This window comes from Equus quagga, chromosome 16 (genome assembly GCF_021613505.1).
Source record: "Equus quagga isolate Etosha38 chromosome 16, UCLA_HA_Equagga_1.0, whole genome shotgun sequence".
NCBI lineage: Eukaryota > Metazoa > Chordata > Mammalia > Perissodactyla > Equidae > Equus > Equus quagga.
In genome coordinates, this window is record NC_060282.1 from 9485340 (window position 1) to 9506975 (window position 21636).

At 54.7% G+C, this 21636-nt stretch overlaps 1 protein-coding gene and 2 long non-coding RNA genes across 6 annotated transcripts in view; 1 reads left to right on the forward strand and 2 right to left on the reverse strand.

The window, feature by feature from the left end:
- The window catches only part of ST3GAL1 (ST3 beta-galactoside alpha-2,3-sialyltransferase 1), an 85779-nt gene that overhangs the window by 23179 nt on the left and 40964 nt on the right, over positions 1–21636 (forward strand). The window contains exon 2 of one of the 4 annotated variants that reach the window (XR_006885569.1): positions 20054–21546. The exons of the other annotated variants lie outside the window; for them this stretch is intronic. The gene's annotated coding sequence lies outside the window, so the exon portion shown is untranslated. The remainder of the gene's footprint in view (positions 1–20053; positions 21547–21636) is intronic. 4 annotated transcript variants of the gene reach the window in all.
- Positions 1806–9617, reverse strand: LOC124227833 (uncharacterized). The gene is made up of 3 exons (XR_006885570.1): positions 8789–9617; positions 6607–6862; positions 1806–6360 (listed from the first exon to the last, which is right to left on the reverse strand). It is a non-coding gene; the product is annotated as an uncharacterized LOC124227833 (long non-coding RNA).
- On the reverse strand, positions 12505–19943 carry LOC124227834 (uncharacterized). The gene is made up of 3 exons (XR_006885571.1): positions 19675–19943; positions 16645–16752; positions 12505–14720 (listed from the first exon to the last, which is right to left on the reverse strand). It is a non-coding gene; the product is annotated as an uncharacterized LOC124227834 (long non-coding RNA).

A 21636-nucleotide genomic window follows, 5' to 3' on the forward strand; every position in this document is an offset into this window, starting at 1 on the left:
AACATGCTGATGGATGCCCACTTCCTTCCTTCCCTGGGAACCGCATCTCTCAGGTGGGGTCATGTCACACAGAAGGGGGGGCGCAGAGATGCTTGTGGCGGTGTGGGAATGTGCATTGTGTGGCATCGCGTGTGTGCCTGAGTGTTTCTGTGTGGGGCTGTGGCTGCTGTGTGTCCTGTACTTGCAAAGACCTTGATGAGGTTGAAGTTGCAATTACAGAACTGGGCATCTCTGGGAGGGGGCATTTCCTCTCTTGCAGTGGGGCTTTCCCGGGTGAGCTACTTAAGTGCAAAGGCCTTCCCTGAAACACATTTGTGTGTCCAGCTCCCAGCAGAATTTATGCAGAATGCGCCCTTGATAAGTACCAGTTTCATTCATGCAAATATTTCTGAGCTCTTTCTAGGTGCCAGGCACTGTTCCAGGCAGACAGACACCTGCAGAGCTCCCATCCTAGCAGCGAGAGGGGAAGGGGAAGAGATTGACGGCAGCAGGAAAAAAACATATGTGTGAGGGGCAGGGGCAGGCAGAGAACCGGGGAGTAGGTGACAGTGCAGGTGTGGTGGTCCCGGAGAACAGAAGAGATGTTTATGGAACCAAATCACACTGTTGCTGGGGGAGAACGAACGATGCATGGTGAGGAAGAGAAGGGGTTGCTGATCAGAGGACAAGCAGGGGACTCGCCTCCTCCAGGGGCTGTGGCCTGACCCCCGAGAGCTAGACCCGTTTGCTCCAGTGCATCCTTTCAGACTGGAAGGGTCACGTGCATCGCCACCCTCCCTCAGAACTCAAGCATTGAGTCCCGAAAAATAAAGGTTATCAGTTGGCCCAGAGGCGGGCTGGAGGCCAAGGCACTATGACTAGAGAAGAGGACCCCCTGGCAGTCATTAGAAATTAAAATGGGCGGCAGGGAGAAGCTGGTGGAATTTCTGTTGCTGATAACCTTTAAGAAAAGAGCAAGAGTTTCAAGACCAGGGGTTGTGGACCTGGCAGCGGGCAGACTTGGAGGAGCCGTGTTTGGATATCTGAAAGGCTGTCAGGCGGAAAGAGGATTGACCTGTCCTGGGCGATTTTCAGGAGGGAATCTGAGCAGAATGAGGGAAATTAACAGAGAAGGAGATTTCAATTCAGTGTGTTTTTCCTTCCCTCTCGTCCATCCATTCCTTCATCCATCCATTCATTCATTCTGCAAACACCCCCTAGCACTGTGTTGAGCGCCAGAGGTAAAATAGAGTAAGACAAGAGGCACATCCTCAAGATGTTAGTAATTTCATGGGAGAAACAGACATTCACAAATCAGTGGTCTGCACAGATGCAGTTCTGAGTTCTGTGAGGTACAGTGTGGGAATTCTCTGTAAGAAAAACTGATACGAGGTTAGGAATTTAAAATGCAAGCCCTAGATAAGTGGGGTGCCACTGAGGGGCCTGGAGCTTCAGCTCCCTTGGCGTGAGCCGGGCCTCCCGGGGGTTTGCAGGTGTGCGGGGCAGGTTGCGAATGCTGTCTCTCACTGGGTAACTGAAGGGTTTGTTGACTGCAAGAGACAGACCAACACTTGGCAGGAAGGCCGGCAGTGGGAATTCTGGTGTCCGTAGGAGGGTTGACTTACCTTTGGGGTCCTCTGAGGCCTTGTTCTTGAGCTAATTAATTAGGGCTGAAGATCTTTTTCTTCTTAGTGCTGCTGGAATTGTCAAAGGCACTTTCCTTACAGTTCTACAGGCTGACGTATGATCCCTCCCACTTCCAGGACTGCATTCTGTGGAGTCACCTGAGCTTCAGGAATGTAAGTGCCAGTGGAGTGTCTGCCAGACACTCTTCTGACAGTCCCAAACATTGACAGCCTTAACTCCCACGGCCAGCCGGGGAGCTAGCTGCTGTTGCTCTCCCCGTTTTACTGCTGATGGAACCGAGGCACAGAGTGGGTGAGTAACTCACCCACAGATGCACAGCTCATAAGCTGAGGAACTGGGCTTTCAAGGCGCTCAGTCTACTTCCAGAGCCCAATTTCCTTGCTGGACTGCCTGGCCATGATCCTCGCTGCCTGATCCTCTTATAGCGACATCCTGGAAACACCCTGAGTGGCCAAGATTGGGGAGTGGCTGAAGTACATGCATAGAATAGAATGATGTGTGTTTGAGCCACACAAAGAGTTCTTACCAGCTCGTTGAAATGCTTTGATTATTGGCTCCGAAGGTGGAATACAGAGAAAATAAGGCAAAGTGTTCACTATAACCAGTGTTCACAGCCTTTGTTCCGTCTCCTGGACAGTTATAAAGGCTTATTCGTTTGCGCATCCGTGCAACAAGTTTTGGTGGAGTGCCTGTTAGGCACCCAATGGTGGGGCTACAGCAGTGGGGGAACAGCTGTGAGGGTACAGTGGTGGGGATACGGCAGTAGGGAGCGTGGTTTCTGCTCTCATGTAGCTCACAGATCAGCATTCTGTGTGCTCACTCTGCCCGTATTTTCTCCCTCCGTGTCGCACTAGACGTATCTTCCAGAAGCCCCCATCGGTCCCCGGTGCCCCCAGATCCAGCCCCTTCCTGCCCCTGGTGTCTCATTTGTAAAACGGACCAGGGGACTCACAGACCTTCCAGACTTCAGAGGGCGGGCTCTCCACAGTTGTCGGCAACAGGCTTTGCAAGTGTAACTTGCATCCTTGCTATCTTCTAGCAACATCAGGGCGGCCAGCAGTATGTGGGCCCTCCCACTGCTCAGAGGTCCATCCTTGATCGACAGCCGGGCTGGAAGGGAGACAGTGAGGGCCCTGGATTCAAGATGTTTCTCCACCTGCCAGCTGTGTGTCCTTAACCTGCTGAGATGTGTCCTCTTGCTAAAGAGGGCCAGTCCCAACTCCCACGCCCCGGGGAGATGTGCAAGCTGTTCAATGCCCTGGAACAAAATGAGCCTGGCGGGCCCCCTCCAGTTCTTGGAGCTTGGCGGGTCTCCCACTCTGTGCAGCTCAGACTCCCCGTCTGTAAGAAAGGAGACAACTGTGGTACCCACCTAGGGAACTAGGGTTTGTGAGGATTAAATGAGATGATGCCTCCCAAAGCTGGGCCCCTGCCTGGCCCACGGGAAACGCTGAATAAATACAGACATGTTGTCATTATTATTTATGGCTGGGCCACGCTGTTTATGGAACCAAATCCACTGCTGATGGGGACAGGCTCCTGCCCACAGGAGCAGGGCTTCTCCTGGCAGCTCCCAGAGGACGTCTGGCTACAGCAAAGACATTTCTGCCAGGAAAAGATGGACATTCCAGGAGTGACCGCTGCGGCCAGGCCCAGAGGCCTTGACACCCTTAGTGTCACAGCGAGAGTGGGGCCTCTGGAAGCGTGGAAGGTGCTTTTACAAGTCAAGCGTACAGACTGAGTCATCCTCAGAAGACCAGTTTTTACTCTCATTGTGCCCGTCTGATAAGCATTTGGGCGTTACCAATAACCATTGTTCCTGAAGGGCATCCAGTCGTGTCCTTCCTGTTTTCATGCCCGTGTCCCTTATGGCCATGGGACAGAGTCCAGATTCCATAGCAGGACGGACAAGGCTCACCGTGACCTGAGCCCCCCGGGATCCCCGGCCTTATCTCTGTGCTCCCAGCCCCACTCCACCTTCTGCTAATCTCAGAGAGGTTTTAAGAGTAACGTTGTGTGTGGACTGTGATGGCAGATGGCCTGAGTTCGAATCGTGCTTCTGCTTCGTGCTGTTCCATGGGCAGGCCATATGACCTCTCTCGATCTGTTTCTTCATCACCACTGTGGCTGGTCTAGTGTCTGTGGTTCTCCTTATGATTGTAGGATGCACTCAGCAACAAGCATCCGGGGACTTTGAAAACGCAAGATTTATTCCTCACAGGTCCTGCGGGGGACACGGGCCACCAGGGCCAGACAGCGAGGTCGCAGGTAGAGAGACAGTGTGGACCTGGGAATCCGCCTTTATTGGGGTGTCTAGAGTCTTACTGGATCCCTCTTTCTTGCTGGGTTCGTAACAGAAGAGGGGAATTAGGGCACAGGAAGTTTCAGAAAACTTCTCTCACGTAGTCAGTTATCTAGGCCACCCGGAGCTTTCTAAAGGGAACTTCATGGGTGGGGCGGCCTGGCTCTATCTCGCTGCGCAGCTGGCAGTGTGTTCATTAGAGATGGATGTCTTTGAAATGGATAGAATTATGATCAGGAAAGCTAATTGTCAGACACTTACACTGACAGAGACGTGACTATGGCTAGAGACATCGATAGAGATACAGACACAGCTGTAGCTATAACCTCTGTTCTCATCACCCTAAATAACAGTCACTCCAAATGCAGGAACTTTCATGTCCCCAGGACTTGGAAAATATGACTTGCATGTGCTTGTCCCTCCACCTGGAACGCCCTTCTCTTCCCACCTTCGTGGTTGAATTATCATCCCTCTTTCAAAACTCAACTCAAGCATCTCTTTGGGGAACCCTTCCCCCGCGCACCCCATCTTCCCCCTGCCTCCCGCTGACCACTGCTTGTTGTGCGTGGCCTGTGTTTTCCCTATCAGACTGGGAGCCCCTTGGGCAACGGGACTGTGTGCTTCATTCCTTATGGGGACCTATTGAGGACCCACCTGTGCCAGGTGCCTCTTTGCATCTCCAGGGCTGAGAATGGATATCTGAAGGCACGCACAGTCTGACCACTTGTCTTAGCAGCACACAGCCAGCCCCGGCTGCTGGTTTGATCAATATGGCATACAGCCTGCTGACCACTCCGTGGGCCGGACACAGGCCTGGGCCGTCTTGGGGAGTCTTCCTCTCTTCTTCAGCTGCCTTAGGCTTCACTTGGCCTTGTACTCCGCCCCCGACCTCTGCCTCCAGCTTTTGCAGAACTGGAAATGGAGGGGATCCCATGTTGGGGGCTCCTGGTCCTTTAACTCTGGGACTGGCCACCTTCTCTGTTGCTCACAGCTTTGCCTGTGTGCTTGCCAGAACACCTGCTGTTTATAGATCTGTGTGCTTCGGGTTAATGTGAGCGTGCCCTGTTAAAACAGCTCACCACCGTTTGTGATGTGGATCATGGGAGGAAGAACGACATGGGAGGGAACCAGAGCCAGCCTGTCTGAAATTTATTTGGCAATCATGTCCTGTGTACTCTGTCCAAGGGCCAGGCGAGGAAGGGACGCATCCCCACATTGCTCAATGGTCTTCATGTGAACACTTTCTCACAGGCACTATAAATACCCTATGTGCTGGGGGATTGGCCGTCAGAAAAGGAGAAGGAAGGAAAGGCCTTGGGGCCGGGGAGATAAATCTGCTCCTTCTGCTGGTTGAATAGAATGGAATTGGCTCCTGGCACTTGGAAACCACAGCAGATGGACAGTGACTTAACTGGAACCTCCTTGAGGGCAGGGGCTGTCTCCTTCTCCACTGAAGCCCCAGTCCCCGGGTCAAGGAGGGGTCACTGTGGAAGAGTTTCTGGAGTTGCCCTGCACATGTGTCATACTCTATGACCGTAGAATGTTCCATCAAGTGGCCGTACCATTTTACCTAACCATCTCTGTTACTGTGTATTTGTGTATAATATATGTCAGTGTATATCATCATCATTGTTATAAACAGCACTATGTCGAACATCTTTATGCTTTGAACATTTTCCTTCATTTGGACTATATCTTTAGCATAAGCTCCCAAGAGAGAGATTCTGAAAATGTTTTTTAGGGTTCTTGCCATCTGTTACCAATTCTGACTTTGAAGGCAGACTCGGGAACAAGAGCTGGAAGACAATCCTGCTGGGACTAGGAGAGGGACCGTGCAAAGGCCTGGGGGCAGCAGCAGTGGGATCTTGTGATGGCAAGTGGCTCTGCTTACAGCTGGGCCCAGCGTGCAGGTCAGGGAGGCACGAGGAGTGATGGTGACAAGTGCAGGAGGGCTGGAGACACTAAGGCGGGGACACGAAGCCGGGACAGTGGAGCCGTTGGTGACGTGAGGGAGAGACGTTCTCAGGGCCTTGCTTTCTTGGGAGTGGTGTTCTGGGAACAGTTAAGGAAGGAGCTCCAGCTGCTGTGCACAGGCTGGCCTGGAGCCTCAGGCTGACTTCAAGTCCATTCATGAAATCGGGGTGTCAGTAATTCCCAGGGGAAACATCTGTGCCTACGGCACAAACAAGCATCTTGAAATTCTGGTTGTCTGCAAACGTCTGTAGGTCATGTGCCCTGGTTACCAGGGCACCGCAGACTTCCAAAATTTCACGGAACTCCCGGGTTTGAAGGAACCGCATGTCTCCGTGGCACTCAGAGGGTCGTTGGACTGGGAGGGGAACAGAATGCCCACCCTCTGTGGAAACCCAGGGGCTCCCCGCATTCCAGCAGCCAGTGGAAATCCAGAGAGCCGTGGCTCCCGAGCAATTCCACTGAAAAAAAACAGGAAAGGCAAATTAATTTACTCCGTCAGCTCCGACCTGGCCCTTAATTAGTTCCTGAGCGGTCTGAATGAATGAACACGGGAATGAGTGAGGCAGCGAGCAAATGAAGGAGCGAAGCAGAAGGTACCCTTTCAAAGCTGTGCTTCTCCACCTTGGAGCGAACACCACCCCCGCCATGCCACACACACGCATGCACACGTGTGTGCACACATGTGTATATGTGCACACACATACCTGGGGAGCCTCCTGGTATTTTGGAGGTTCAAGCAGAGTTGCTGTACACCTTGCAACATGGACAGTCCTGTGCTGGGCAGGAAGAACGTTCCAGTCTAAATGGCCAAGTTGCCCTCTTCTGAAACCCTGTGGGGCCTCCGGGATGGAGCAGCCTGGCTTGGTGTCACGCCGTAGTTCTCGACCTTTTTGTTTTCAGGATCCCTTTTCACTCACATTCCTGATGGTCCCAAAGAGCTTTTGTTGATGTGGCTTATATCTATTAATACGTATCATATTAAAATTAAATTTTAATTAAATTTATTAAAATTGAGAAATTCTTTACATATTTACTCCTTTAAAAGTGATTATAGTAAGTCCATCGCATGGTAACATAAATATATTGAAAAACAACTACTTTCCAGAACAAAAAAGAAAATTAGTGAGAAGGGTGGTATTGTTTTACACATCTCTTCGATGTCTGGCTTAGAGGAAAACGGCTGGGTTCTGCTGTCTTCTGGGGCATTCGATCTGGGGTGAGATCCCACATCTCTTGCCTCTGGGAAACCCCACTGTACATGCGAGGAGTGACAGCAGAAAAGCAAATGATGCATTAGTGTTATTATGAAAATGGTTTTGGCATCACAGACCCCTCCAGGAGGGCCTCAGTGACCCTCAGGAGCCCCTGGAACAAAACTTAAGAAGCACAGGTTACGGTGGTTAAGAATATGGCTTCTCAGGGCTGGCCTGCTGGCGTGGTGGTGAAGTTCTCACGCTCTGCTTTGGCAGCCTGGGGTTTGCGGGTTTGGATCCTGGGCGCAGACCAAATGCTACTCATCAGGCCATGCTGTGGAGGCATCCCACATACGAAATAGAGGAAGATTGGTACAGATGTTAGCTCAGGGCTAATCTTCCTCAAGCAAAAAGAGGAATATTGGCACAGATGTTAGCTCAGGGCCAATCTTCCTCACCAACAAAAAAGAAAAGGAAAGAAAAGAATATTGCCTCTCAAGCAGGTGCTGGAGGGCAAGGGGGCTCACATCCCAGGTCCAACTGAAACCAGGTGAGTGACCTTAGGCAAGATATTTAACTTTCCTGTGCCTCACTTGCATCCTCTATAAAATGGGGTAATAGTACCTGCTTCATAGGATTATCGTGAGGATTAAATGTGTTAATATGTATAAGGCTCTTAGAACAGTGCCAAGTACATATTAAATTACATGTAACTATTTAAGTGACATAGCTATACACACCTATGCATATACATACTATATGTCTGTGTGTCTTTATATATACTATATACATTGTTTACATATATTTATACTATATAAAGACACTATATATATTATGTATACTATACATATTGTAAAGCTAATAAAAAATTATTTTTTAAAGATTGGCACCTGAGCTAATAACTGTTGCCAATCTTCTTCTTTTTTTTGGCTTTTTCTCCCCAAATATCCCCAGTACACAGTAGTGTATTTTAGTTGTGGGTCCTTCTAGTTGTGGCGTGTGGGATGCCGCCTCAGCATGGCCTGATGAGCGGTGCCATGTCCACGCCCAGGATCTGAACCGGTGAAACCCCGGGCCACTGAAGCGGAGCGCGTGAACTTAACCACTCGGCCACGGGGCCGGCCCCTAATAAAAAGTTTTTAAAAGTGACTACAGCAGAAGTCATCCATTTCGCCTCGTTTCGGAGAGCGCCCACAGACCTCTGCTCCACCGCCTTTCTTCCCTGGAGCCCACCTCAAGGGCGTGGTGACAACTCCTGACCCTACTCCTCCTTTTGCTGGTGAAGCCACTGCCTTCGTTTAGCCATCTGATTGAGAACATCTGGCCCCCGGGCGAGCAGAAATCAAAGAAGGAACAGAATGCCCAGAGCCCCGCCCCAGGGACCCCCGAAACCCCAGTTCTCCCGAGGGGCTGCCTGGTGCCCTGTGGGGGGTACGTCATGCATGGGGAGCGTGGTCCTGAAATGCTTTCTGTCTGCAAGCTCTCAGTGTGAGCTTTGCAAAGGCATATGCATGTCCTTAGCCTTGGAAAGTACAGATAGGTTCCAAAAAGAAAAAGGTAAAAGCTCGGCGTGGCTTATCTCAACATGGCGTCAGAGCCTGTGACGGGGTCGGGGGTCCAGGTCTCTTGCTTAAGCACTGGCCCCCTCTCGCTGCTGCTTCCTGAGTCCCCCGGTCCTCCGGGCCGCACCCACCTGGGGGACAATCCGACAGGTCTGTGCTCACAGTGGCCGTCCCCAGCCGGCTGCTTCGTTCATTCATTTCACAGATGTCAGCTGAATGCCTCCTGGCCAGGCAGGGTCAAGGGCTGGGGCAGGATCAGAGCCGACACACAGCTATCCCTCGTGAAGCGTCTGTTCCGGTGGGGTGACTTCTGAGAAACTGCGAAGTTAGCACATGGATTCCAGGATGTGTAGGAAGGTGCAAAGAGCTGCGAGGGAGAGAGGAAAGAGGATTTGGGGTGTTGCTGGTGGGGGTGACCTGGGCTGGCCACACTGGGAAGAGACAGGCGGGCAGACTTGGAAGAAGTGAGGGTATTATCCATGTGGAGACCTGGGGGGACAGTCATGCCAAGCCCTCAGGTGGGAGGAGTACGCCGGGCGAGTCTGAGCCGCAGAGAACTCGGGGAGCCCCTGCGGAGTGAGTGAGGGGCCAGTATGTGGTCAGAGAGGAAGGTGAGGGCCTCAGCCTTCAGGTGACGCGTGGCTCCCGGGGTGTGACATTGTGCCTCTGGATGGACTTCAGTGACATCCTATGACTAATTAGTCCTAGCTGAGTCCTATGACTCAGCTCCTCAAATTACTCAACCTTGCCGTGTCTGGGAAACCACCACGAACCCATCCCTGAGCTTGGAGCCCTGCCTCTGGGCTCTGTGATCCCCCGTCTCCGTCTCTGCCTCTGCTGGGAGTTATCCACCTACCACACTGAGACCCGTTAGCTGGCTCTTTCAATTTTCCCTCTGTAAGGGGGACAGCTGGCTGGTCCTGGGTTTCCTGAGCTCCTCTCCATGTTCAGGAGCACCACCCCCAACCTCTAAGTCCCTAGGGCCCTTCTCAAATGCAGGCTCTCCTCTAGAGCCCTTTTCATCCTGTCCCAAAATGGGCCGACCTCTCCTTCATCAGATCCCTCTCGCATTCTCTCTGTGCCCCTCCCAAGGCACTCAGCCATTCTGCGTGGCGCTGGCCTGACAGATTCCCCCACTAGATGCTAAATGCTACAGGGCGAGGACTGGGTCCACCGTGCAAACGCCAGCCAGAGCTCCGTGTGTGTCACCCTCTGCACCGTGGCTACAAAGATCTAGGGAGTCATGCCCTGGCTGCTCTGTGCCGTCAGGGTGAGGACCTGCCACCACAAGCTTTGCCCCGAGGCCTTTGACGTCCGGCCTGTCCTGCTGTGTGCCCCCCTCTGCCTGCACTGCAGGGCCGGCTCAGCGCTTGCAGCATCCATGGTCCTTGCACGGCTGTCCCTCTGCAGGAGCACCCCTGTCCTGTCTCTTCACCCAGCACATCGTCTGCCCGTCCTCACTAACTCAACGCAGGGGCCCCTCCTTGGGAAACCCGTCCCTGATGTCACATCTCCTTTAGTGCCAGCCCTTGCCCCTATTTGGTGACATGTTCTCATCTCACCACAATGTTCTGGAAGGGTCTCAGGTGCCAGAAGGATTCACGTGGCTGCCCTGAGAGCCCTCACAGTCTGGAGCAGGGGCAGCGAAAAGGGCCAGAGAGTGAGTATTTTGGGTTTTGCAGGCTGGATCGTCTCCGGTGTAACTGCTCGGTTCTGCCATTTTGCCGCAAAAGCAGCCACAGGCAACAGACAGACGAACCAGGGCTGAGTTGTATTCCAGTAAAACTTCATTTATAAAAACAGGCGGGCAGCCAGCCTTGGCCCGTGGCCTGTGGTTTGCTGACCCTTGGTCTTGACTCAGTCTGGGCGGTAGGAGGAAACAGCTTGACCAGCCCAGGGCGCTCACTGTGGCCCGTCACCGGGCAGGGCCTCTTGCAGGGCACGGATGGTGGTGCCCTCGGCGTCCCCCCTCAGGGTCTAGCACTGTGCCTGACACAACGCGGGCAGCTGGGAGACGGGAATGAGTCAGTGATGGAGCGAAGGACGCTTCTGCAGGAGCCCAGCCTGGCGATCTGGGCTGGACCCCATCCCCTCCCTCCCAGCGCCGAATCCTGGGGAGGGGCTGGCCATGCCCTCTGGGCCCCTGGGTCTTAAACCGGATTCCTCCTCCAGGTGCACCATTTCTGGAATGACGTTAATGAGCTCTGGGTGGGGATGGGCGTTGTCCCCTCCAAGTGGCCCTGGGAGGATTCGACTCAGCCCTCTGGACTCTGACATCCTGGGAGGGCCTCCCTCCCGGCGACAGCCCACAGAGTTCTAAGTGCCCAGCCTTGACCCGGACCCCCATGGGTTGACCTCTCCATGGAGCTATGATGGGGCCAGGCAGGTGGAGCTTCCGTTTGCTGTGAGTCCCTGAAAAGGAGGCACTGGGGTATCAGAGCCACCCAGAGGCCCACTCTTCCCTTCCTGCCCCAGGCTCTTCCTGGGCTCTGCATGGCCCTGGCTTGAGTCCCGTATACTCTTGGGGCACGACTCGTGTGCTCGTGATCATGCACATGATTTTGTTGTCATGATGACCTACGTCCTGGGTGGTATTACCCTCCTTTTACACAGGGCACACTGAGTCCCAGGAACGGGCGGTATTCACCTGAGGTCACAGAATACACGGGCAGTGTCGGGATGTGAACCCAGCAATCGGGCACCAGCTCCTTTGCTCGTAACTCCCATGCCAGGCTGATGTGCGATAGAAAGGAGTCAGGGCTGGAGGGAACCAGAGTGGATCAAACTCGCCGCCCCGCCTAACCCCCTTCCTCCAGCTGAGGACACCTTTGCACAGAGACCTCAAGGAATTTGCCCAAGCTCACACAGCATTGGTAGTAGAGGCAGGATTTGAAGCTGGGTGTTCGATTCCCAATCCAGTGCTTTACCCACAGGCCCAAACTCCTCCTTTCTTGGGATCTATAGGTAAACAGAGGCAAGGTGCTCCCCCACCCAGAATGAAATGACCTCTCACCTATCCTTTGTTAAAAAGCAGCCCTTTCTCCAGGATGAATGTGCACCCTAGTTAGCACAGGTGGGTGCCCTGGACCTGGAATCATCCAGACGTGGGTCCAGGAATCAGTTCTCAGGTGGCCTTGGGCCAGTCTCACGTCTCTGACCCTCGGGTGTCTCATCTGGGGCTGCAGGGCCCCTTGGCCGCAGTGTCCTGAGAGTAAGTGTGGTGGTGATGTTTCTCAGTGGCCAGCATCCTGGGCCCTTGCCCTCAGCCCGTGTGGCCTTGCCTCCGCTGCCTCGTTGGCTCCCTGCGGCTCCCTTTCGCGCTCGGTGCTGGGGTCCAGCCGTGCCCCGCTGCCCCCACACTAAGCTGCAGCTCCCGCCAGCCATGCCTCTGAGCAGCCGCTGGGACCCATCGTGTGCTGTCCGCCACGTCCAGGAAACCACGCGGGGCTGTTTCCACCCCCGGGGGCCACGGCAGCCCCCTTCTTCGTTCCTGCCCTATAATTTGCAGGGTTTTACTGTGCTTTCTCTGTGGCCTCAAAGTCCCACTATTCTCTCCGACATCTAATTGCGTCTCAGGAACCCACAGCAGTGAGGCCCCCGGTTCCTGAGTGGAGGCCTTTTTCTCCGCAGACAGATGTCTGGCGAAAAGGAAGACTTCAGCGGGGGAAGCAGACTGTGATCAGACGAGGCCTGTCAGGACGGCCTCATGTGGCTTTGGCTCTGCACGGTTGCAGAGCCTTCGCGTCTTCATCAACGCTTCCTGTCTTCCCTCCTCTTGATCTGGAACCAACCGCAGGAGCCCAGGCCCTGGGCGCTGGCTGGGAAATGAGTGATGGGAGAGGGAACAGCAGAGGGTGAGGCTCCAGGGCTGGGGAGAGCTCTCATGTCTGCAGGGGACAGGGTGGGGGTGGGGGTCCCCAGCTCAGGAGCTGCCAGAATGATGCAGCCACCACGGAACCCCAGCCAGCCTTCCAACGCGAGGCCCCCTTGGTGAGAACTGAAAGAAGTGGCAGGGACCGCTCACCCGCAGACTAGTTGTGTCACCGGGAGCTAGGAGGGTTGCCTGGTGACTAAGAGCTCTGGCCTGGGCTCAGTGCCTGGGGTTGTTTCCTGGCTCTCCCACTTACAGGCTGGGTGATCTTGGACAAGTTCTCAACCTCTCTGTTTCAGATTTTCATCTGAAAAATTGGCATGATACTAACTCCTTCAATCCTCGTTAACAATGGGTATTTTTGAGCAGTCGTAAATCTGATACCTGAGGAGAGTGCTGACCCCACAGTGGGCCCTGGGAGATCCTGGGAATCCCCTAAGAGTTGACTGTGCATTTGACACAGAGTGGGAGAGGTTGCTGGCCATGCCGTCCTGGTCTCCATCGGCTCCTTCCATCTACAACGTGCTCTTCTAAGTGCTTCACCTCGACTCCTCATCCATCCTTTCAGTGCCCCTTTGAGGTAGGCGCTGGTTTTAGCATCACCATCCTCGCTTTACAGAAGAGGGGGGAACAAAAGGTGCAGAGAGGTTAAGAGACTTGCCCAAGGGTGCCCAGCAATGATTTGGCAGAGCTGGATTCAGACTCAGGCAACTTGACCCCATAGGCCACATGCCTAACCACTAGGCTTTACAGCTTCTCGGCCTGGAGGGAGGCACAGCCGCGCACCTATGTGCTTGTCGCTGTGAGATGTGTGCTGTGACCAAGGCGTGCACAGGGATGGGGCCGGGTCTGTGTGTGTGGCTAATGTGGGCCTGGGCCTCACTGTCTCTGCCTCTGTGGTGTTTGGAGGCGGAACAACCCCCGGATGACGGGCTGTGACCCGCCTCCCCACAGCAGGCCACGCAGCTCCGCTGTGGTCTGGTCAGAAGGCAGGGGGCCCCGCTTGGCTTTCTGGGGCCCCTGGAGCAGGCAGGGAGCTGCCGAGCGGGGTGGGGGTGGGGCACAGACCCATCTGTTTGGAATTAGACGTGAACTGAGCACAGTTGGCCAGAAACTGGCTCCGTTCAGCCAGAAAGCGGGATTTGGACACACTGCCGAGTGTCTGAGCCGAGCTGGCTCCTCTCGCGATGGCATCCAGGCCTCTTCGCTCCAAGGCCCACTGTCCAGCACCCGCTCCCTGCTGGGCTGGGGCACAGACGAGACGACACCCTTTCTCTGCCCTGCGAGGGTGTTAGGAGGGGGACAGTGCGCTGGGGTCACCTCCCGAGACCAGAGAAGGACTTTACTCCAGGGCAGATGATGGTGACAAACAACAACAATAATAATAATCTTTCTTATGTGCTTACAGGGGGCCAGGCACTAGCATTTTACCCGTTGGGTCAGTATTAGGTTTGTCTCCAGTTTACACATGAAACCTGGGCTCCTAGGGGTTAACTGGCAAGACGGCACAGCCACTGAGTGACTCTACTGGGATTCAGACCCAGGTTTTCTTTCCGATGCCAGCGCTCGGTTCATGGGCCAGCTGTGTGTGGGGTAAAGTACTCCAGGGTCCGATCAGAAGGCCTGTCCCATTTCTTGCTCTGTCTCTTACCAGCTGTGTGGCCTCAGGCAAGTCGGTTGACCTCTCTGAGCCTCAGACCTTCAGCTAGGACACGGAGTAGACAAGACATTGTAATACGTGCCCACAGGGATATCGCAAGGAGCTCTGGTCCCACAGGCTTCTTGGTTGGGGTTGGAGAGGGGAAGGGGAGGTGGGGCCTGAGGGAGCCTCCAGGGACCGTGTCCCCGGTCTCTCCATCCTGGGACCCATTTGCTGTTTTTTAAGTTTGAAAAATTGTGCTGGGTCTGCGTTCTCACACGCCCCCTGCCTCCTCCCGCCTGCTGACGTCCTGTGTGGCTCCCGATGTCTCCTTCTCTGCGCGGGGTCCGGGCCTCTGGACAGGAAATCCCGGGTGCTGGGGGCTGTCTCAGTAAGTCCGGTTCTCTGGGCATCGCTAGGTCAAGGATCCTGCTCGGCATGGGGTCCTGGAAGCTCAGCTCCCACCGTTTTCTAGGGTTGATTGGTTTGGGGTTTTTTTTTTGCCGGTTTTATTCCCCGATCATAAAAGTAGTCACGAGCAGCAAAGAAAATCCTGAAAAGAGAGAAAAGTGTAGAGGCCCAGGGGAAGAAACGTCCCAGACCCACGCCTCTCAGAGAGCACCATTCCTAGCGTTTTAGAATGTCTCCTCTCACTGTATTTCTGGTTCCTACATTGTTAAAACTGTCATTTTGATCCTGATCCTGTCCCCTTTGTTTTTTCCAACTTAACAGTGTCTGTTCCAGCAGCTGTTTCCTATGTGATTTTAAATTTTCCCTGAGCATTATGAATATTGCCCACTTTTCCGTCACATAACGCAGATCTGAACGCCCCACGATGCGCTTAATAATTTCCTTCACGTGGAGCGCGTGGGGACTCCCTGACATTTTACTGTTGAAAATTAACATGATGAGAAACCTCTCTGGGCACCAAACTCTGTCTGCACATTGAGCCGTTTCCTGGACTCCATTCCTTGCAGGGAATTTTGGGGAGGACGCCCAGCCCTCGTGGAGCCTTCAATGCCCCACGAGAACGTCCTTTTGTCATAGCCCGAGGCTGCGATGGAGCAGAGCCTGCAGGAAGAGCTGTCTCCCCTGCAGGGGGCTCGTGTTTCGGCTGAAAGGGGGTCAGGAACCACACGCTCCTGACTCAGAGAAAAAGGCACCCGGTGGGCCAGACCCCACGTCGCTTCTCGATGACTTGGAAGCCGCTGCAGGAATCCCGATGATCTAAATTGGGTTTCACTTGGAGCCGGGACGACTGGAAGCCCGAGTGGCAGGACGTGGGCACTTTTGTGATGCTGGAATAGGGGGCCGCCTCCAGCTAGATGGGGTTCACAGTAGAATACACCCAAAACAATGCACGGGCGCGCGCACCTGCTCTCCACAGTGTCCACCCATCCCTGCTCTTCATCCTTCATCACTGGCCTCTGGACGTTGGACCTGTTAGGCTTTTACCTCTTGGTTGAATCTCCCTCGCACCTATGTTTAAGCTGCTGTCATCTGTCTGCTCCCTCTGTAGCCCGGCCTCCTGGCACGTTACGTGGCCCGTGGCGGATGTTCAGTAGATGAGTGTGGAAGGAGTGAACGGTGGGTGGGGGAGAACGTACAGACCCACTCACAGGTCCTGCCACACCACGTTTGCTGACTGAGTTCTCCACGTGTGCCTGGCACATGCTCCCGACGCCTCCCTCGTGACACCCTCCCAGGTGGCAGTCACCGTCCCATGTGTTTCCTGACTCCTGCCACTTTGACATGACAAACATTCCAGAAGGTGCTTGATACTCTCCTTGACGCTTTGGATAGTCCTGGTGTTTACCTTGGGGTGGACCCGCCGGGGCTTTGCGTGTGCCTGTGTGTACTGCTGGGGGCCCCCTAGGATGCCCAATGAGTCCACCTTCCCGTCTGCGGGGCGTGGGGTCCGTGTGTGCACACACCGCACGCCCGCTGCCTCTTGGTGGCACAGTGCATCCCAGTTCCTGCCAGGCTAATAGGTGTCAAGTGATGTCTCATCCTGTTCTCATTTGCGTTTCTCTGGTTGCTAATGAGGCTCAGCCTTCCGTGCCTGCCCTGCCCTCCGCCCGGACCCTCAGCCACCCTGGGCTCGCTCTGTCTTCTGCTTCTCCTTCAGGATTCAGTATAGACCCTTGTCTCCTGCATCAGGCTCCCGTCCCGGGCCTCTCCTCTCTGCTCCTTCTAGAATAGCAGGCTAAGGTCGTGTTTACAGACGCAGCTCCGGAGTCTCACATGGCTGCGATCGAAGTCTGCTCTAGCACCTATGAGCTGTGCAACCTAGATCAAGGGCCTTAATCTCTCTGAGCCTCAGAGTCCCTCACCAGGGATTAAAAGCAGCACCTCCTGGGAGAGTTTCTTGAGAATTGGTGAGATCATTTATGCAAAGTGGTCCACAGTGTGTCTGAGAGACGGTAGCTGTTGGGTGTCAGAGCCCTTGCCGGCCTGCGTCGTCATCATCTGTTTACCTGACTGGCCTCATGGCTGGGAGGACTCCAGGGTGGTGCTGCCTTCAGTGCTGTTTTCTGTTTGCAGCTCCCGGCCGTGCTCGGCAGATGGTCAGACCTGGAAGGGAGCTGAGCATCACATGATGGGTTGGTCTAGCAGCCTTTTGAAAGTCCCCTCCAACCCCGAGATTCTGTAATCAGGAAATCACCCAGGAAGAAGTTCTCCTGGTGGGGTCCTTTATAAGATTTCCAAATGGGGCCTTGTGGCCCGCGGCAGGTAATTAGAGGAGGCTGTGGGGGAGAGGGGGGCACCCCACGTGGCCTGAGGGCTGGTCGGTGATTTTTGAGAGGATCATCTTTCCGCTGACCAGGACATCAGAATCCTGGCCGAGGCAGGCCCTCCCATCAGTAGGGTGGGAGGCAGCCCTGGAGGACTCGGCCTCAAGCTGGCAGCCCCCCACTGTGTCCCCCAGGGGATGGCAGGGCAGCTTCTAGTGTGAATAATACCGGGGAAGTCACGGACCACCAAAGCAGCAGAGACCTTCAGAACATCCAGCCCATGGGTCACAGCCTCAGGTGTCCACAGGGGCCCTGTGGATAATGTGAATGGGAAAATAGTCCTGGAGGAGGCAATAGAGAGTGGTGGGGCCTGCGGCAAATTGGAAAACAGACCGGGTTCTGACCCAAGGAGGTGGCTGCTGCTCAGCTCCAGGGGATTGTTGCTGTGTGGAACGTGAACCCAGGGTTCCTGAGTCTTCCCTTCCTTTTTCAAAAGAAGGCAGAGGTCCAGAGGATTATGCAAAGCTTTCTGATTTGTAAAAGTTGCAGTGAATTCAAAGTTTCGTCAATTGCTGCACAGCATGGACAAAACACACCCATGAGTCAACAGTTTCTCTATCTTCTGATTTAGCACAATTTGGGGGAAACCGAGGGGCTCACCAAAAGTCCCCGGGGAGGCAGTGATCCTAGTGGACGTAAAGCATGGTCCTCTGTGGCTTTTTTGCGGGCTTGTTGCCTACCACCCTGATGGGCTCCTCCCCACCACCTTTTCCCAAGGCAGGAACTGAAACCCAGAGAAGGGAAGGGACTTGCTCTCAAGTCACAAGCGTGTGGCAGGCGGCAGGGTCCGGGTTAGGGCTGGCCACCGTGCTGCAGGAAACAGCCCTGGGATGGTTTCAGGGAAAGCCCGAGCCGGGGCTCGCTCGTCACAGGCCAGATTCTGACTCACTGCCAATCAGCTGGAAACAGCTGACAGCCCAGTGGGCAGGAGGCCGCTACAGCGCCACTGCTCCCCGGGGAGATCTGTGGGTGCGTCAGCTGAAGGGACACTTCCAGCCCTGAAGGGGCAGAGACCGTCTCTGGCCTCTTTCTGGAGGGTCCTCCAACTGCAGGCCGGGAGTCCCATCGAAGGACGTGTTCTTGCCCTGAATGTGCGTTCCTTAAGAGTCTGCTTCTACCATCTCAGGCCAGGTGGGGGATGTTTATTTGCCCCTGTGGTCAGCCACAGCCTTGGGGAAGTGAAGTTGGGCTTGGAGTTATGAGCAGTTCCGGTTCACGCTGGCCTGGCCATTTCAATCATTGTGGCCCCGCCAACATCACACAGCTATTGGGAGAGTGTAGTTCAGCGGATGGATCTAAACTGCCTGGGAAAATGCTAGAGAGAAATGGAAACTATTTTTGGCCTATAGGCCTCCTCCTTGAAGGGTGATCTTTGAGTTAAGACAGGAATGCTAAGAAGGAGTCAGCGTATTCAGCAAGTGCAAAGGCCCTGAGGCAGGAAGGAGCTTGGAGGGTTCAAGAACAGATATGGGTGGAGTTAGCGGGAGTGGAACACAGGGAGAAAGAGAGAATGTGTGAGGGCAAAGCAGAGAGAGGTGTCTCGAGGACTGCCAGGAGGAGGGTGTGGTCTCTAGAGGGCAGGCCAGCTGCCTGGCATCTTATGGGAAGGTGCTCTCCCCCAAGATGGTGGCAAGAGCTGGCTCTCTGAGGCAGACGCCTCCACCAAGGCTTACCTCCCCGCCCTTGGCTTGGTTGGCCTTTGGACGTACTGCAGAACCGAGGCTGGAGGGCTGGACAGTCCCTGAGTCCACGCACAGCTTGCTGTGTGACCTGGGAAAGGCCTGCCACCCTTCTGTATCTTGATGGACTCTCTTTAAGAACAGAAGTGAGGATAGTGACTCTCCAGGTCTGTAGCCAAGGTGAGGGGAGGTCACTTAGGATAGTGTGTCACAGTTGGCATCAGCACCAGAGGCTGGCAGTCTGGATTCAGGTACTGACCCAGACGCTGTGTGACCTTGGATAAGTGCTTCACCTCTCTGTGCTTGCCTAAATAGAGGGTGATGATAAGGCACCTCATATGAGGTTGCTTGGTGTTGGAAACAAGGCACATGTTAGTAAACGGTAGCTATTGTTGTATGTACAGTGCTGGGCACACAGTGGGTGTGCAGTAAGGACGTTCTGTGTTATTAGATGTGCCAGAGCAATTCCATTGTGTTAATCTTTGCTTCTTTCATGGGACTGCGGATTCCATGCACATCCCCCTCCCCGCGCACGGTTAACAAAAGCTCGAGCCCAGACAACCTCGCCCTTCCGTCCTTAGCAAGCTTTGTCTTGATGAGAATTTTCAAAACGTGTTTGCCAATCTCTTAAAACCCTGAGATGAGCATTTACTGCCAAAATATGCAAGTGTCTCCAAAGGATTTAATTCGGGCGCCAGGGAATAACGCTGGCGATTCAAAGAGGGAAAATGACAAGGGTTTCCTTTCTTTGCCCTCTGTCTGCTGTGGCCACGAGCACTTCTGTTGATCACTTAAAATCTGACTTGAAAAGGTCACCGGTTATTCGTGTGAATGGCACAGCATGGGGACGTGGGAAGGACGAACCAGAAACTGGCCTCCTCAGGGTCCTTCTCCATCCCCTGTCTGTCCCACACGATGGGTCCGCCCTGCGTCCCTGCTGCTCGCGGCTGTGTGGCCGCCCCGGGGTGGAGGAGGACCACTGAGCGCATCACCGCTGTCCTTAATGATAAGAGGACCAGACAGCCACACTCACAGGGAGCCGAGTTCGCCAGCGGCCTTCCATCCTTCTCCCACGGTTACTGCTATTCCCAGTTTTCAGAGGGGATCGTCTCCAAACGATTTCGGCCCCGGTTTCCAGTTGCCCGGCAAGCAAGCAGCAGAGCCTGCCACTGCCTTCCCCCGGCAGCCAGCCGCCTCCGAAGGGCCACCCTGCGCCCCAGCTCCTCTCTAATTACGGCCGCAGGTCTTCCCCACGCTCCCACAGCCCACGTTTCATTTGATGTGAGATGAAATGAGGGGCGATGAAATATTTATGGCCTCCTGTCTGATCGGCGCCTTTGCAGGAAAGCCCAGAGAAACACTTGGGAACGCGGAGCTGGTGTTCAGCAGGCCACTGATTGGTTTATTTGCAGGGCTTAATCTCTGGCGTTGAAACGTCCCACGTCAAAGACGGTCTGGCCCTGGAGCTCCCATGGTAACAGGTGTGCCGCCGGTTTCCCAAGGACAGAGCTGACCCAGAGGAAGTGACTAGCAAGGGAAGTCATGAGCAGCCTCTCACCTTTGCCAGTTTGTTGGGTGACAAGTCACTGTCCTCCTGGGTGACATGATCAGGCCCTGCTTCCCTCTCTGACCTCGTCCTGTAAGATTATCCCTTTGCTCAGCACACTGGCACCGCGCCGGCCTCTCACTGACTCTTCCCTCTGTCTGAGCTCCTCCCCCCTCACCCCTGGCTCTGCGGGGAGCTCCCCTGCAACCTCTCCCCGGGGCCACCTCGCCTGTCCTCCCCTGGCATGCCACCCCTTTAACTTCTGCACAAGTGTTTCCCGTGATCTGCTCTGTCTGATTTGACGTGTGACCATCCGGACGAGAGGGCCTTTGCCTTGTTCACTGTTGTATCATCAGCTTCCAGAACAGGGCCAGGCACATTCTGGGCCCCGATGCTCGATGACTGATGGATCCGGGTTGCTTATTATAAAGTCAAGAGTTTGGACCAAGCAGTTGCTGAGGAGCCTTCCTCCTCTTGAAAAAGTTCCCTGGACTTGAGAGCACTTCGCTTCCAGGAATTTCTCTTCCCCACCATCACTGCTCAGACCAGCCTCATGCAGGGGTCTCGGTTCCTGCCCAGCGGAGCCTGAGGCAGGCATTCGGGTGTGCATGGAGCACTGAGGACGTGCTCCAGGAGAAGGGGCGAGGGAAGCAGGAGAGGGCAGGGGGAGGATAGAGGCTGAGCGAGGATGTGTCTACTGCTGGAGTTGACCTTCAGCTTGACCCCCCGGGAACCCTCGAGCACAAAGGGCACCCACCGCAGAGTTGGTCCCACTTTGAGGCGAAGGGGGCCAGCCTTATGTAGCCGGGGGTCCCTCAGTCATTACCTGGGGGCTGCCCAGGGTAGTGGGAGGCCAGGGAGTGGTCACCTCCCAGGCGAGGCAGCTCCTGTCTGGCTGGGGCAATCGTCTGGAGCAAGGGGCAGCTGAGAGCTGCTAGCAGGCAATGGCCACAGCGGCCCAGCCCAAAAAGGCCATCAGGCTGGGCGCCAACAGCGTCTACCCCACAGGGCCCTGGCGCCCACAGTCCACCCCAGGTGGCCTCACCCCTGCTGAGGAAAGCTGAAACCTGCCTTTCCAGGTGAAGTGACTCCAAGGGTCACTGGGAGTCATCTGCCACCCAAGGACAGTCCAGCAGCTCTTGGTAACCACCCCTGTCCCTCAGAGCCACTCAGGTTTCCTGCTCGTCCTCCAGCCCAGAGAAGAAAGATTTAACGGACTTCCTTCTCTTAGTGTACCTACTGTGTGCCAGGAACTTTTTTGGGAGCTTTGCATGTATAATCTCATTGAACTCCCTCAACAACCCCACAAGGTGGGTCTTGGAATGCCGATGTCTACAAGATGGAAGCCACGCTCTCAAGGTAAAATGCTTTGCCCGAGGCCTCACAGCTCGAGAGCAGCAGCCTCAGAATCCCACCCACATCCTCTGCGCCAAAGCCTGTGATCTCCCC